Here is a 16,301-nt window from a genome sequence, read left to right as displayed (position 1 = left end):
TTCTTTTTATTAAAGGAAATAATAAGAAAGATTTGGGGAAGGGGAAGAGATGGAGGAAGTCTTCAACAAAATTAATAAAAATAATACTAATTTTGCCATTACTACAGGAAGCTGGAAGTGCATTGCCAGCTATAGAATAATACCAAGTATAGATACAGCACTTTTCAGTCTTGTTTCTTAAGGAAATGAGGCTTATATGAATCACATGTCTCTGTGTGCATCAAAGTGTTTTAGTCTGTCAGTTTTCACTTCTCCTTCAATTCTTTTTAATTCTCTAGGCTGAATCAGGAGAGCAATAGAGGTTTCAAAGTCAAAATATTTCTGTAAGTGTCCTGAAACCTTGAAGCCCTGCAGGAAAAACAAAACAAAACAAAACAAAACCAAAACCCCAAAACTATTAGCACTTCCACTGGGGCAAATGATACTGTAAAAACTCAGCTGCTTTTGAACACCAGAAAATCCACAAATGGTAACAGACAGTCAGAGCACTTCAACAGCTGGAAAGGTTTTACTCAAAGCTGTTACCTTATTAGACACCAGAAAACCTATTGCAAAAAAAATGTGTAGATTCTCAGACTACATTGACTGCACCGCTCATAGAAGCACGCATTGACAGGCAAATGTGATGTGCATATACCCTGACTCCAAAATTTTCTACAAGTTTTCAGTCTCATATATCTTGTGATCTTCATAGAATGCTGGCAAATAGACAGCATTGACAGAAAGCTAAGCCCAAGCTAACTGAAAGATATATAGGGCCTTACCAAAAGGATTTCCTTGGCATTAATTTTGTGCTGTAGCCAATAGACCATACTCTCTTTTCATTTCTTTTAAATTGGGGCCATTTGGAAAGCTATAAATTCTCCTTAGGAACTAGATTTTCCTCTAGTATTATCCTATTCAAAGACTGTATTTCTTGGGGCTTTCCTTTAAGTAAATGTCATGGAAAGTGAGTCACCTGTTAAAATGACGCAATCCATTTGCATATGCCTTCCCCAGCCCCAGAGCCACAGGTAGAATGGGGCTATATCTTAAGGAACCATCCAAAGGAGGCAAGGAGGCAAGCTTCTGTTTGTTTCATACATTTCCAAGCTACCATGGGATCATGTGGAAAAAGACAACAGTAAACAATTCCCAAATTTCTTCCTCATGGTAGAACAATTTCCAGTTGTCCTACTTTCCTGTTACTGACAACTTTATATCTGTTGATATGGTATTTATTGCCATCAGTCATTTCCTCCTTTGGGGAGGAGAGTGGGCAGGAGACTGAGTCTTCTCTTTTGTTTTCCGCTCTAATGGGAAAGTATGTGATGCTGTGGGGTTCCCAGCCTGCGTGCAGCAGGGGGAAGGGTGCAGAGTCCACACAGCCTCCCACAGGGTCTGTGTCTTTGTACATGGCTGTCTAAGGCGTATCAACCACCTTGACACTCTGCCAGTGAACAGAGAAGCAGCAAAAGCAAGCCAGCCTTGCTGAATGAAAGAGGGAAGCTCGTGTAGTCCAAATGAACAGCAATTTAGACTTTTTATGTACCTAACCCCTGCCTTCTTTGTGTTGTCAAGAATAGCAAACAAAATGTTAATGATAATAAGCAAATCCACCTTGTGTCAGTTCCAGCCCCCTCAAATGCAGATCCTCAGATTAATCCAGCCCTGCGCCAAGTGCTTTGACTGGCATGGATATTAGAATTTATTTTCTCTGTTGATAAATAGCCAAAGCAATGTTCCTGTCATGGTGTAGCTGATGGAAATCCCTCTGTAAGCACTTGTGTCTCAGTATTTCCACTGAAAATACCACAGGATTCCTGCCCAGCCTGAAAAATAGAAGGGTAGGAGGAAGCAAAATTGTGTCTTAGGTTTATCTCCTTGCAGTTATTTCAGAGACTTTATGGGCCCTAATAGCAGGCATGCTGAGAACAAGGAAACCACTCACTCTGCAGCATTCCTGCTGCTAATGAAACTAAGAAGAAACCTTCATGGTGCTCATGACCTCACGCCAAATCCCAAATGTTAAATTACTGTATGCTGTTAGGCTTCCACTCAAGAAAAGTTAAAAAAAAAAAAAAAGCTTTACAGTTTTTTCTGCATGGCAGCAAGCCTGGACATTTTTGTTTCAGATCCACCGTAAATATTTGACTCTCAAGTCACTCACATTCATGATTCATTTTGTTAGCAGGCTAGTAGGCACAGTCTGGCAGAGGACTTGCCATGTGCCAGTTATGTGGAAATATGGACACATTGGAAACTTCCTTTTTTGACCATCTACTACTCTATCTTATCAAATCGTAAACACAGGAGAGGACTTAGGGACAGGTCGTTCCTGACCCAGAAAAGCTGGAGTAAGAGCAGGGAGTTTTCTGGCTGATCAGTAAATGCAGTCCTTGCAGAAGAACAAAAGCTCTTGGGACACCTGACACTCTGCAATGTGTATTTGGAGCTGACACCATGACCACTGAAGTCAGGAGGAGATGGCCTGCTCCATTTATGAGGAATTTGATTACTCCCCATGCAGGAAAAAGTGTAGAAGGAGATGGGCAAAACCGGTGACAGCATTTGTCCTTTACAAGTCTCTAATACCCAGGCTTTGCAGTGATGCACTGTGAACTGTTAGGTACAACCAATATGAGAGAATATGGTGGCGGGGCTCCAAAGCCAACAGGGCACCAAGCACAGCATGCATCTGCCAGTGCTGAAGCTGAATTAAAAAAAAGACAATTCAAAAGGACACGAGGCCTTATCTATATTTAAGTGTCAGCACTGGAGCAGCATCAACACTGAAGAGAATGGCCAAGAGCAGCTGGAGAACTTAATTTCTCTTGACTACGCTTGGTTTTGTACTTCAGCATGCCTTAGTATGATCTGAGCCCTTTCCTGGAGCAGAGTGAGAGCAGGAGTGGAAGAGAGAGATGCTGAAGAATGAGAGTTGTGTATTGCGGGAAGAGGTCGAGTGTTAAAAGAGTGGATGAAGGAGGAAAAAAATGACAAGTTATCTTCCCTGAGTGCCTGGGAGTATCTTCCTGACCAAAAAGAGGAAGCCGAATTCAGAACAAACAGGGGTTTTTCACTCTGCAGACAGCTGCTAACAAGCTTTAAGCCTGGTCCTTCCACAAGGTATTTTATATGCCAGCTGTGAAATATCACAAACACTTGTCAAATGTTTAACAATCCAGCCCTGCTATGTTTATCCCTTTCAAACAATACCTTTGTTGGGGGCCTGGTTCCGAGAAGCAATTGTGCGGAGAATGCAGATGGGAGGAAAAGCAGCTTGTCAGAAAAGAGAGGTATGGCTTTTACAGAAGCTCCAGAATTTCTGTGGTCTCTATTCTTCCCCCGATATACAGATATCACTCCCTGGCAGGTGGAATCAGCAGCAGAGAGAGTTCTCTAAGCCTTGCGTGAATGAGGAAATGCTTCATTTTTCAAGCTCAGTTGTGGCAGCAAACTGCTGGGGAAGTTAATTGGTGAGTCTGGGTACATCTAAGGCATGAAGAGCCTGCATTCATCTCCCAGCATTCAGTTCTTAACAAACAAACAGCCGTGTTGAGCAGGAAAGGGAAAGATGATAACCTTTCACAGCTCCATGTCACAGCCAGTATCTTTGCAAAGAAATACTTTGATGCTTGTTTTTTCCGAGTGATCAGTTGTACAGTATATGGCAAATGTACAGATTTATTTGGTCTCAGTTGTGCAATGAAAGAGGCATCAGAATTGCTTTCTCCAGGCAATGAACCACTAGAGAGTGCCTTATTACCTTTAACTCTGAAATCGTCATTCAGAAATTTACAGGCCATGCTACAGCTCCTCAGAGAAACGCTGCATTACTTTTGTTTGCCTTGCTTTGATATGCCCGCCTTTTCCTCTGTCACCTCTTCCTCCACCAGAACTTCCTTTTTTATCTTGATGGTTCCAGTTCAGTTTATGCAGTGGAAGGTGTGAATGTATTAGACCAAAGTTTTGGATGACTTAAACCCCTTTGAACACTTCCCACACACACTTCAGGTATGTTGCTCCCACCAGCACATCCCCGTCCTTGGTGGAGCCATGCCATAGTCTAATCTCTGAGTAACAAAGGCATAGATGTTTGCAGAGTCGTATTCCAAATAAGAACTCTTTACCCAGTTGTTGTGCGTTAACCCTGGTAGGCAGCTAAGCACCCCTCCTGCCATGGGATGGGGGAGAAAATCAGAAGGGTAAAAGTGAGAAAACGTGTGGGTCAAAATAAGGATATTTTAATGAGAAAAAAGACAAAACAAAACAAACAAGTGATGCAAAAGCAATCACTCACCACCAGCTGACTGATGCCCAGCCAGTCCCCACTCAATGGCAACCCTTGGCAAAATTCCCCCCTGTTTTGTTGCTGAGCATGATGTTACATGGTAGGGAACATCCCTTTGGAGTCAGCTGTCTGGGCTGTGTCTCCTCCCAATCTCTTGCCCATCACCAGCCTACTTGCTGGCGGGGCAGCGTGAGAAACAGAGAAGACCTTGGCGCTGTGCAAGCACTGTTCAGCAATTGCTAAAAATGCCTGTGTTATCAACGCTGGTTTGGTCGCAAATCCAAAACATAGCACCATACGGGCTGCTGTGAAGAAAATTAACTATCCCAGCTGAGCCCGCTACACCAGCTCATATGGAAACAGTAGCTGGTTACTGCTATGACCCACACACCCAAAGCAATGTACAATCCCCTTCACTCAAGGGGACTGATACCATCAAAAGACGTTTAAGAAAAACTTGTTCTTGCCAATTATATCTGTTGCTCTAATACAAAATATGACCTTTTTCTACAGATCTTAAATCCTCCCTTATATACTTAGGCCATCGGACCTCAGCAACACTGTTCCTTTACTTACCATCTATGAATTGACAGACTGGACTAAAGGTCCTGCTGGCATGACACCTCTGCACAGCCTCATCTGCATGTATTTGGACTGAATGAAAGCACTGCAATTCCCCGCCTCATCGCATTTGCAGTACTCTCCCATCTCTTTCCCAGATGTGGGATCTAAGAGGATAAGGAAGGTGGTTACCAGAGCCCTTAGGCATTATCCTTAGCAGGCTGGGATTAGGAAGAAGCTAGAAACATCTTCTGGAGCAAGTGCTGGAGGCTTCTGCCCTGCGTCTGCCCTGGAGGCTCTACGTCTGGGAGAGCAGAGACTGCAGCTGCACACAGCCAGCTCATTAGCTGTAAAGGCCTGGTCTGAGAGTGGGAAAGAAAAAGTTTTTCACAGCCTGGGAGCAGGAAAAGGAGATGGCATAGCTCAGGGGAGCCTTGCTAAAACCCTTTCCTGGCGTGGGAGATTGCATGTTTGCAAAATAGATACCAGCAATGCTCCAGCATCCAAACAACCAGCCGAGAGAGAGAGAGAGGCAGCTTCAGAGAAAAGGAGAAAGGGAGACATCCTGGAGGCATCTAAACAAGGGAAAATAGTATGTCCATGCTGAGCCACAAAAGGCCCTTCATAAGTAACAGTGGAGAATAACAAGTGGTACCCACAGTGCCTCTGACTGGTGCTGCCACTGGCACAGCAGTGCTGGCAGAAGCCACCATCACCAGCGGTGGTGGAGATTTGCTCTGTAATAGGCAGCTCCCTGCCTTCTGCGAGGCCAGATGCCATTTGTGAACCCTGAGCTACACCACTGCTGTGAGGGAAAACTGTAATCCTTCAGCTCATGGCGTGCAATCTCAGCCAAGCCTTCCACAAGGAAAAGCTGCCAGGGAGGGACATGGGGCCTGGGGGGCTCTGTTTCCTGGTAGTGTCCCTTTTTAAGTAAAATGACCCATCTTGCTTGAGAACAGAAAATTTGGTATGGACGAGTGAGAAAGGGTAAACTGAAGACCAAAGTGCTATATACAATTTTGTGTAAGTTAGTAATGCCAGATGACTCATGGAAAGCTTAATAATCACCTCACTTCAGTTTCAAAACAATGTAAAAATGGTTTTAGTCCCATGTCTGCACTTGCTTCCTTACCCCCCCCACCCCTCCAAGACCTTTACACAGACCCTGTCTGATGGCAGGGTACAGCTAGGCGGCAGGGTACCTTCTCTGTGCCAGAGCTCAGGGCCATGTCTCAGGCAAACACCAATTTGAAGTTAATACCACACACCCCACTGAGAATCACTTCAGACAGATCAGTTTTGTTCTTTTTGTATTAGGCTACAGGTAAGTCTGGAGACGGGATTAACTTTTTTTTTCTTTTAAATCAATTTTTTTTGAGTGCAGACATTCACTGCATGCAGCCAAAACTCACAGAATATCAGTCACGAGTTTGCATGCCCATCACTACGTACTTGTACCACATCCAGTACAGAGAGGGATTGGTCCTGATCAGCGTGTCCAGGCATTACCATACTACAGAGAAGAATCAGGAAAGCCAAACCATTCGACTGACCGATTTCAGTGGAGTCATTTCTGATTTATACAGGCAATCAGGATCAGCAGGTACTTAATCCCTGCTTTATCTGGAAAGAGACTAGCTCTTGTTGGAATTCATCAGCTAACCCTCATCCAGGACCCAGAGTCAGCTTCAAATGTATCAGAGGAAAGAGAACACCAGAGGAGAGGGAGGTAAATGTTACAAAGATCCCGAAAGCCCCTGCATCTCCCCACAAGTTCTTCGCAGCCTCACATGTGCACATGCCAGAAGATGCATTTGATCTCAGTTCCATTTTTCAAGCAATTTTTATTTGGAGACGCCAAAAAAAATTCAGCCAGGTCATCTGATTTCCTGAATTTGTACCAAACCTGCCAAACTCTTTTAAGTGAAATTTAAGGGAAAATCTTTTATTCTGACAGTCTCAAAACAAGTGTTCCCATGTTAAGGTTCTAGACGATATTTCATCTGAAACTCTGTATTCATTTCATTCAAAAATAAAGACGTAAAAATTATTTGAGAACAAATATGTCTTTCTCATGTAAAAGGAAATATTTTGAGAGATCTGGTTTTCTTTAATAATTTGGCTTGGTCCAAAAACTGTATATAAGCTAAAACTGGGGTTTGGATCCACCAAAACCAAACTGTTTGTTTTTATCCTTTTGTGTTGTAAGGTTATGACTTCTTAAAATGGCCAGAGCTGAACTCATGGTTCTGCACCACAGAAGGGGAGGAGACCCTGCTCCCCCTGGCATCCATCTGCTCTGCTCAGCCCCATCTTCCCCGCTCCCCTCTCCTCAGCAGCCAGCTCTACCCCTTGTCTGCCTGCCGAGGAAGCTCATTCGACTCACTAAAATGGAAAAAAAAAAAAAAGAAAAAAAAAAAGTAAGAAAAACAGCCCCCTCACCTTCCCAAAAGAAAATCAAGGCTATTTTTTTGCCAGGGAGTAAGCTGGCTTCTCTCCTGGGCAGCGGGGTGCCAGCGCTGGCTGCCGGGCTGGCTGCCTTGCGGCTGAGGAGAGGAGGGGAGGGGAGGCGCGGGGCGGGAGGAGGCGCGGAGAGCAAGGCTACCCCCTTTTGGCAGCAGCCAGCCCTCAGCTCAGCTCACGCTTGCGACTTTAAACCAAACCCCAAGACAACTGAAAAAGCTGTTTTTCACGCAGTTCTTCTTTGCCCTATCTGATGAAGCTTTCTGTCTTTTATCCTTGCATCTCTAGCAAAGGAATTGAAATTATCTGATTAGTTAAGTTAGTGTTTCACGCTTAAAATGTAATTTTGTACGCATATCTTATCTCTTATGTTTCTTTATACCTCTGAAAAGGGATCACTCTGAACAACAGTAATGGTGCCCATACGTAGTCTGTATTCCTGAGCACAAAATAACGTGGAAGTTCAGCTAAGTACCTCTTTAAAACATTTTCTGAAGAGTTCCTGAAAAGTATCAAAGGGATATTCACATTTACTCACTTCTACAAAGACAAATACACATCTATAGACAGACATAGATGTATGCAGACACTCAGGGTGATGCAAGCAGTTACACACTGGGAGAGAATCTCTCTGTTTCTGGCCTGACCTTTTCAATACTGTGTATGTTAAAGCAGGAAGGAGACTAATTGCTGCAAACCAGAAGCTGTAGTAATTACTCTAATTCAGAAGTTACCAACCTTCAGAGAAGGGAAGCGCAGGAACAGAATCCTGTTTAAAGGCAGCCCATTTTGCTTTGTTCTTCAACACAGCCCCATTCATAATACTGTGGAATTTATGAGTCTACTGAAAGTGAGGTCTCATAATGTGCACAGCGTGTTGCCAGTTAACTTGAATAAGCTTCTCCTCTGCTTTCTGTCTGATTACTATAATACTGTGCTTGAAAAGGGGCCCTTCCTTCTCAAACATGTGTATTACAGTGGATATAAAGCCAGGCCGTAAGCTGTCCAGGCAGGTTGGTGCAGCGTACCTAAACATCAGTCTTCAAAAACCTGATCTGGTGCCCCTTGAAGGAAGTTGGAGTGACGAATTTCTGTGGCGCTCTGGACCCAGGCCTGCGACGGCATGCTTCTTTGTAAGCCTTCCAGTGCTTCCTGGTTCAGTTCAAGAGACAAATGCTAGCCTGCTTGTGGGACTGCAGGGCTTTGATGTCCGCTTCCAGATGGAACCAGAAGCGCCGAGGCACGTAGGGAAAACAAAACCAAACTTTTACAATCTGCAGGAAAGATGCCTAAGAATAATAGAAGCATATTCCTACATGCCAGCCACTGTTTTTGTCACAGCATTGTAACTTAAAAAAAAAAAAACTATAAAGCACAGGAGAGAAAATAAGGATCGCAGATATCTTTTTTTTTTTTTTTTTAATCTTTCTGACATTTAGTTCTCCCAAAGACATGCACAAGGCTTCTTCTGATCTCAGTGGTACAGGATTTGACTCTAAAAGTTCAAACCACAAACAATGAAGCTATTACTCCTATGATTCATCTGACCCTCCAGAAGAGAGAGAGTACCCTATTCCTATAGCTTCAACACTTACTGTACTTAATTATGAATGTACATGCAGTACTGGAATATCCAACATGTTTTATATGCGGACGAGCTCTGTAGCATTAGCATATTGAAAGCACTCAACTGTAAAATTTATTTTAAAAATCATTTTTACAATCTTGTACATGTTGATCTTTATTTCAGCTACAGTGTTTGAAAGCTGTAGAGCTTTGTATACTCTTTTCAACTGATTTCTCAATATTAATTCCAGTTACAGCATCTTGTATTAATCCACATTTATAAGTATGCAAAACTCTAGTTTGAGAAGTGTATTTGTTCTCAATATTCTTTCGTTGGCCTCTACCCACAAGTACTGGAATAATTCTTTTTGTAATTAGAGCTAGTCAAACCCTTCATGACATAGTGGCACTAACATTTTGAACTTCTTATGCAAATGCTCTGACATTTTATCTGAAACTGCCAGAAAAGTTTAAAAAAGATGCATTTATAGGAAAAAAGATTGTTGGATGCTTGGCAGTTATGAAATGGGGTTTTTTGCTCTCCTTTAGGTCACTGAGGACAAATTCCAGTCCCCACTGTGGTATAAATCCTATGGTTGCTTAATAACCTGTCTGACATATACTGGTCTCCATTTTTAGAGAACACAAAGAGGCTGTTTCATCTGAGAAGTCCTACCTTGCTCTCACCATGAGCTCAGCCCCAAAAGGGACAGGACTGAGCTTTGGGGCTCGGCACAGAGTGAAGCTGCTGGCTTGGGATCTACAAGTGTCATGGTCGTCTGCTGCTGTTGCTTCCTGCTGTGTCCTGGGTGCAGAGCTGTAGTCAAGCCAGATGCTTCTTGCAGTGGGTTTCCATACTCAGAGAAGACCTCCATTTTCCCCTTGCTTCTAGCTGCCAGAGCTACAAGAGAGGCATCCCACTTCAGATTTCCAGTCAGCAGTTCTGATTCCCAGGAGCTTCACAGGTTTCCCCCATGGGCGATTTGCCACCACTCTACCCAAAGTTTGTCACCGAGGCCTGAGGAGACCCATCTTGCCCTTTCCTGCTACAGCCCTGTCAGAGAACCAGGATTTCACCAAAGAGAGTTTGACTAGGATCACTCCTTCTCCTGTTAATCATATCACCAGCAGACAGCCAAGGACGAGATGAGGACCAAGCCTGCCCTTCCTTTCCAGGACACCTTGTGCTCTGCCCTGGCTTTGAGACAGCTGAAGGAGGATCAGTTGCACTAATGTGGTACCAACCCTCAGGTTCTGTAACTGCGTTAGCGAGGTGGTATGCCTAGGTGATAAACCACACCTGTCCTCACCACGCAGTCCTCTGCACACCTCTGACCGGACATATCCTACCATACATATGGGAAGATGGGGGTCACTGAAGGGATGGATGTCAACTTTGATGTGTCTGGTCTCAGGACAAGAAGAGATACTCATTGTCCAGCACTGCTGGGCTTTGTGGTTGGGTTTTTCTTTCCTCCAGTATTTTTTTAATTACAAGCTCTCATTCTCCTGCTAAATTCCAGTTTTCCATAACCTATGGGCTATTTAAACAACACCTTGCTAGAGGTACTTCAGATTTAAATAGCTGATGGTGGCAAGAGGGTCTGATGTGATATGCAACAAGTCCTTTGACAACTCAGTCTCAAACAGCCAGCATTTGAAAGAAATCCACAAATCCATTTGGCTGTTAGGAACCTAAGGAAACAGAGGCATTAGGATCTGGAAGCAGGATACTTTAAAATATTATCCAAGTTTCAGGTCCAGGTCTTGCTTATTTAGTGTACTATGTGCTATGAGACCCATAGCTCAGACTTACCAAATCTTGATGGAGAGTCACTCATCTTTGAATTAATTTTAAAGTAGTTTAGGAGTATAACTCTTACTTATACCTTGCCTACACAGGCAAATAGACCAGCAGAATTATAGCAGTATAATAAACCGCTACAGCTATATCAATGTAACTTCCTCTAGGGAACCTATGGTGGAATTAAGTGATTTTTTTTGCCATGTAACGAATTCTTTTCCAAACAAAAATATTCTGTTTCTGTCAAAAAACCTGTATATTAAAAAAATCTCCAACCAGTTCCTCTCTTTGAGATGAAGGCTTACAAAGTGTGACTTTTAAAATCACATTTATTGAAATGATCAAGATTTGTCAAGACCACATAAGTAATAGTCCCTTCATTTGAATAACAGACATATTTAGAATTACTTTGGGGCTTTTTATTTGGTTTCTTTATTCCCCCCCCCCCCCCCCCAAAAAAAGAGCAGTTAGAAATCCTAATATATGTTCTTTCATAAAACTGAATATCATACCATTTTCCCCCAAGCAATTTAAACCTGGCTTTTTTGCTTTTGTTTACTGCATACCACTGTGACTGTAATGACACGAGTGATGACTATATTATTAAATGAAAGTAACATACTTTAGTATTGTCACTATCACTTTAAGCTATATGTCCATAATTGTCTCCTTAATTATTGTTCCTTATAACTGATCTATCACAGAGATGCAAATATACAAATACTACACATGGCAGTGACAGAAGTTAATTTGGCTTTTTCTCGATTATTTTTGTTCATATTAGTCTGCATTTAAACCAGCATTCTCTATGCTCTATGTTATATTCCAGGGGGATGTATTTATGATTAAACTGAGAAAGAGGTTCTAAAAACCGCAAACAGTTGCCAGCTTTGCCAGCACATCATTATTTCACCTCTCAGTACGCTTAAGTTTTCCTCTGTTTCATGCAAGCAAAATTCACCTTCAGCAGAGGAAAAGTACATGGTCAAGGCATGACTTAAATCCCAATTAGACTCAGACCCTGCACCATATATTTGTAGGAGAATTTCAGATGCCTATATTTCTCTAATCTCTATGTCTTAGTTTCAGCTGATAAATGAAGGATGTTGGGGAAGATTTTACTTGTGCCCTGGCCTACCTTGACACAGTAGGTTAATTTGAGTGGAGCTACTTGTTCTGCCAGCAGTCAGTTGCTTCCCATATTTGAGCTACTTTAATAAAAGTTAGCTGTAGATGAATACACAATATATGAGAACTATACACACAGGCACGGTTAAAAAAATATTATAAATCAACCACTGAAAAACCAAGCAAAATCAGAATAAATGTGCAGCCATGCTAAAACATGCATGTATGTGTGAGAAATCAGAAAAACATGAAACTTATCATCAATGTCCCTTAACTAACACCGTAATAGAGCAAGGCATTGATATTATCCGAGATCTACGTAATATACAAGAAGCCTACAGAAGTTTCAAGTGAAAATAAAGTTCTTATCATCCTTTCATTATTCTTTCTTTCTTTCCTCTGAGTAGATAAAACAGACTATATTGTTAAAATAAAAAAAATCTGACCACAATTATCTTAAATGTGTTACATATTTATATGTTATGCTTTCTGTGGATATTGTCTCTGGAAATGCTCTTTTCAGATCTGGAAGGAAGCTCTGCATTCCAGCTCCCTGCAGCCCTTCTTGGGAGGCATAGGCTTTTACTTGTCCTAGCAAGCTGGATGGTATTTATCCATTCCAGTTATTCCAGCTAGCTTGTGCCACCCTTGACAAGCTGCAAAGACTGTGAGAAAGAATACAAAGCAGCATGGATATGCAAGGCACAGGAGTAAGCTGATAGTGGCTTTGTCTGCTTATACACAGATTTATCTAGGAGTGCTTTATTCCTCCACATGGGCGTCTGCCAGAACTCAGCCCTGATTTGGGGGTTTTCAGCACACAGAATCGAACCAGTCCAAAGGACTGTGTAGGAATAATTGTACTATCGTATCTTTCATGTTTGTGGAAGCAAAAAGGCCAGATGAAGCCAACTTCTGATTCATCTGACTACCAGGATCTCTTGAAGCCTCACCCTTTTGCTCACACAATTCTGGCTAGTGATTCATTAAAGTTAATACTATTAATGCTCATAAACACATTTTGGGAATGCTGACAACTTTCTTCTGGAATGGTGGTTTGTGAACAGTCTCCTTCCCATTCCTGACACCAGCAATGATGCAATCAGGGTAGGACCAGGCGGTGTCACATGCTGGAAACCTAATGTGCATTGCAAATGATAACATCCACAGCTCAGTGAGGAACCTTTCTGCCCCAGCTTGTGGAGCCGCAGGAGCTTCCTGCTTTAGCTCTATGAAAATCATCTAGCAGTAAGAACCCTTTTTTTTCTTTAGGTTAGCTTTTAGTGAGCTCAGACGAAAACCAAATGAACAACAATCCAAAAATCTAGTTTTTCCCTTCACACAAAAAACTGTGGTTTAGCCAACTTTTGTCCTTGAGACCGAAGATCCAGGTGTTAGGCGTAGTAGATGAAAGAATCCTACTGTGGTATTTTTGGTGCTATCTATTGGCAAGAGTATATACAGGGATGTCTTCAAATCTAGCAGGAGTTCCCAAACATATTGATTCAATACCTAAATCTGTTTAAGCTACTAATTTACAATTATTTCAGCAGAGTTAGCTACCTACAAACATTTGAGGCTGGAAAGTCTGGAGAACCAAATGAGGAAGCTCTTTCAGCCGTGCCCGTAGGTGCACTCCTCTTCCCAACAGTGCTCTTGGCCTCTTTCCCCTCCTGCTACAGGGAAGGCAAATGCTCCCTAATTCCTTCTCTGGGGAGAGAGTGACCCTCCATGCAGTACTGCAGCAATCAGTCTATTCAGCACGCACAAAGATGAAAGACCTTTGGGTAATTCACTGTGAATGGACAGAAATGAGACTGAAAGCCTCTAAGCCTCTTTAGTTTCCCATCCCTACATTGGCCAGGCACAATACACTGTAGCCCAGAGATTTCTTAGTATATATGCACTGTTCACATACCCACAGTTATTATTCTTGCATTAAATTGTAATTGGATAACTTTCACTTTGCCAAGAAAATTGAAACCCACTTCTTTTCTTATTAGGACTGCAGGTATAAGTCTTTTTTTCCAACATTGAAACATTGGGGAGAGTCCAAATTATGTTAACAACAAAGTAACTTTCCAGTACCTTATGGAAGAGAAAATGTTATGTCTTTGCAGAAGCAAAGACAAAACAGCAAAACAGCTGTTTCATACATAAAGGCATTATGAACTAGGTCAGGGCCACTGAATGATGATGACAAATGATATTTAGCGAGGCAGCATCTTCAAAGTGAAATTTTGGAACGATAAGTAGGAACTTGCACTAGGATATTTCAGAGAAACTTGGTTGTCTTATTCTTTTAAAGATACCTAAGGGTACCTGCTTTTAAAAAGATGCATGTTCAACAGTTCAGAAATCAAGTATATTTTGGGCTATCCAGACCTTTTAACTTCGAAAACTGCTGGTTATTTGTACATCTAAAATAAAGAATATGGTTTTCAGAGGTAGAAGCACAATTCAGTTAATTAATGTAATTAATTCAAAAGTTAGTTAATTACTTCAAAATTCATTAAACGCCATTAATACAAAAATTGAATATATAAAAGTGGACATAGGTTTTAAGCTAAAGGAGTTATGTTTGGAAATGTTGATGTCATTGTAAACTACACACGTTGTTAAAACATGGATGAAAAGAACAAAAAACCCATGGATTTGATCCTGTACATAAACCTCCTGCAAATTTCAGAGATTAATTTCGTTACCTAATTGCAAATGATAGGCTCTTCAGGTCTGTTTTTCAAAACATTGTGGGGGGAGAGGAGGCACGTATTTTGTCTCTAAGATGCAAATAGGTAGCAACAGAGTTTTTTAAATTTTAAACCAAGAGAAATTAAGTATCTAATGTCTTTTGTGTTCATAACTGCATAGAAAATCTCATTAAACATTAGTCATTTGGGCATTGTTGTTTACTTCCTTGGAGACAGCATCAGACCCTAAGGTACAATTGAAATCAAAGGCAAAACCTTCATCAACTTCCAGGAAAAACAGTTCAAGTCTACAGTGAGGTAATGTTGTTTTGTTTGGTTTTTTTTATTTAAAAAATAAAACATTTTTCAAAGCCTTGAAAAAGTAGCCCACTAGGAGCTTTGGGGACTTCTATCTTTCTACTCCTCCTTTAACAGATGATTCAATTAATTCAAGTGCATTTTAGTTTTGAAGAAGAGTGGTAACTGAGTAATTGCTAAAAGGGGCACAACAATAAATAACATGTACAGGGAACTTCATCTGAAAGAAGGATTCTGTTGCAAAAATTACTGCTGGAATTATCTTGGGTTCACAGCTGGGGGGCCGCTAATGTATTTTTGTCCCTGACAGAGTAAGAAGTGTAGTGATGAAATTTTCTGATGAAATCTGCTGAGGACACTAATTTGGGAAACACCAGGGAAGTAAACAAGAAGAACTTGTGGCCCTGACATTGCGACAGAATGAAGTTTGACAGAGCGAGTTGTGGGAGCCACCACCATGAACTTATCCTGTAATTGAGGAGCTCATCAGTCGGAAACAAGCACTGAGATGAAAAGATCTGGGTCTACAGGCTGGTGGCAGGATGACAATGAACTTGGAGAGTGATGCATCCATAAAAAAAGAGAGGTGATATTAAGACATACAAGGGCATTGCCTTGCACGCTTCCCTTGTAAACTACTGGTGTGGTGTGAAACACAGCATTCAGTTCTGTGTTCAAGAACAATGAGCTTGAACTAGAATCAGCATAGTGAAGGGATAATCAAGGACTGCTGAAAATAGAAAAGGTGATTAAAAGAGTTTTTCATTGTTAGGTCAGGCAAATCTAAGGCCTGGACAGAATATGACATTTGTTAATAGACACCATTGAGAGAAAAACAAGCCATGAATAAATTTAGGATGGAGATTAGAAGATTTCTTATGATTGCAGGACTAGGTTTTCGGAACAACTTGTTTTAAGATTAGTCGTTATAAGTGTGCAAGGATTGCATGACAGAACCACAAGTGAAAACAAGGGATGGGCGTCATTAGCACAGTATGTTACTGTCCTGGGAGCCTGTGTTGCTCAGTTTTAAAAACATGATTACAACTGCTGAGGGAAAAACAAAACAAAACAAAACAAAACAAAACAAAACAAAACAAAAAAACCCTCTGCAAATAAGGGTAAAATTCACTGAGCTATCTACAACTGTCCTCTAGCAATGGCTATTTTTATTGTTCAAAATAGGAACATTTCCTTCAGATTGAAAGTAAGAATTTGTATGAATAATATTTTGCTAATAATTTTGAGGAAGGCATATAGATTAGCATAAACTTTGAAAATTATTTAGGTTTCAACATAGCACCACCTATTGGAATAAGAATAGTAACAATGAGTCTGAAACTATGCAAACACAGCTGGAGTCAACTATGATTAATTTATAGACTTACAGTTTGGAGAGCTCTGTAACTCACTCTGCCTTGCATGCTATCCCTGCTAATATAAATTTGATGGCAAATATGCTATTATTTTTTTATTTTATTAGAAAGGAAGATTT

This window comes from Platalea leucorodia (genome assembly GCF_965183815.1).
Source record: "Platalea leucorodia genome assembly, chromosome: 3".
NCBI classification, from domain to species: domain Eukaryota; kingdom Metazoa; phylum Chordata; class Aves; order Pelecaniformes; family Threskiornithidae; genus Platalea; species Platalea leucorodia.
Note: the sequence above shows the minus strand (reverse complement) of the source record.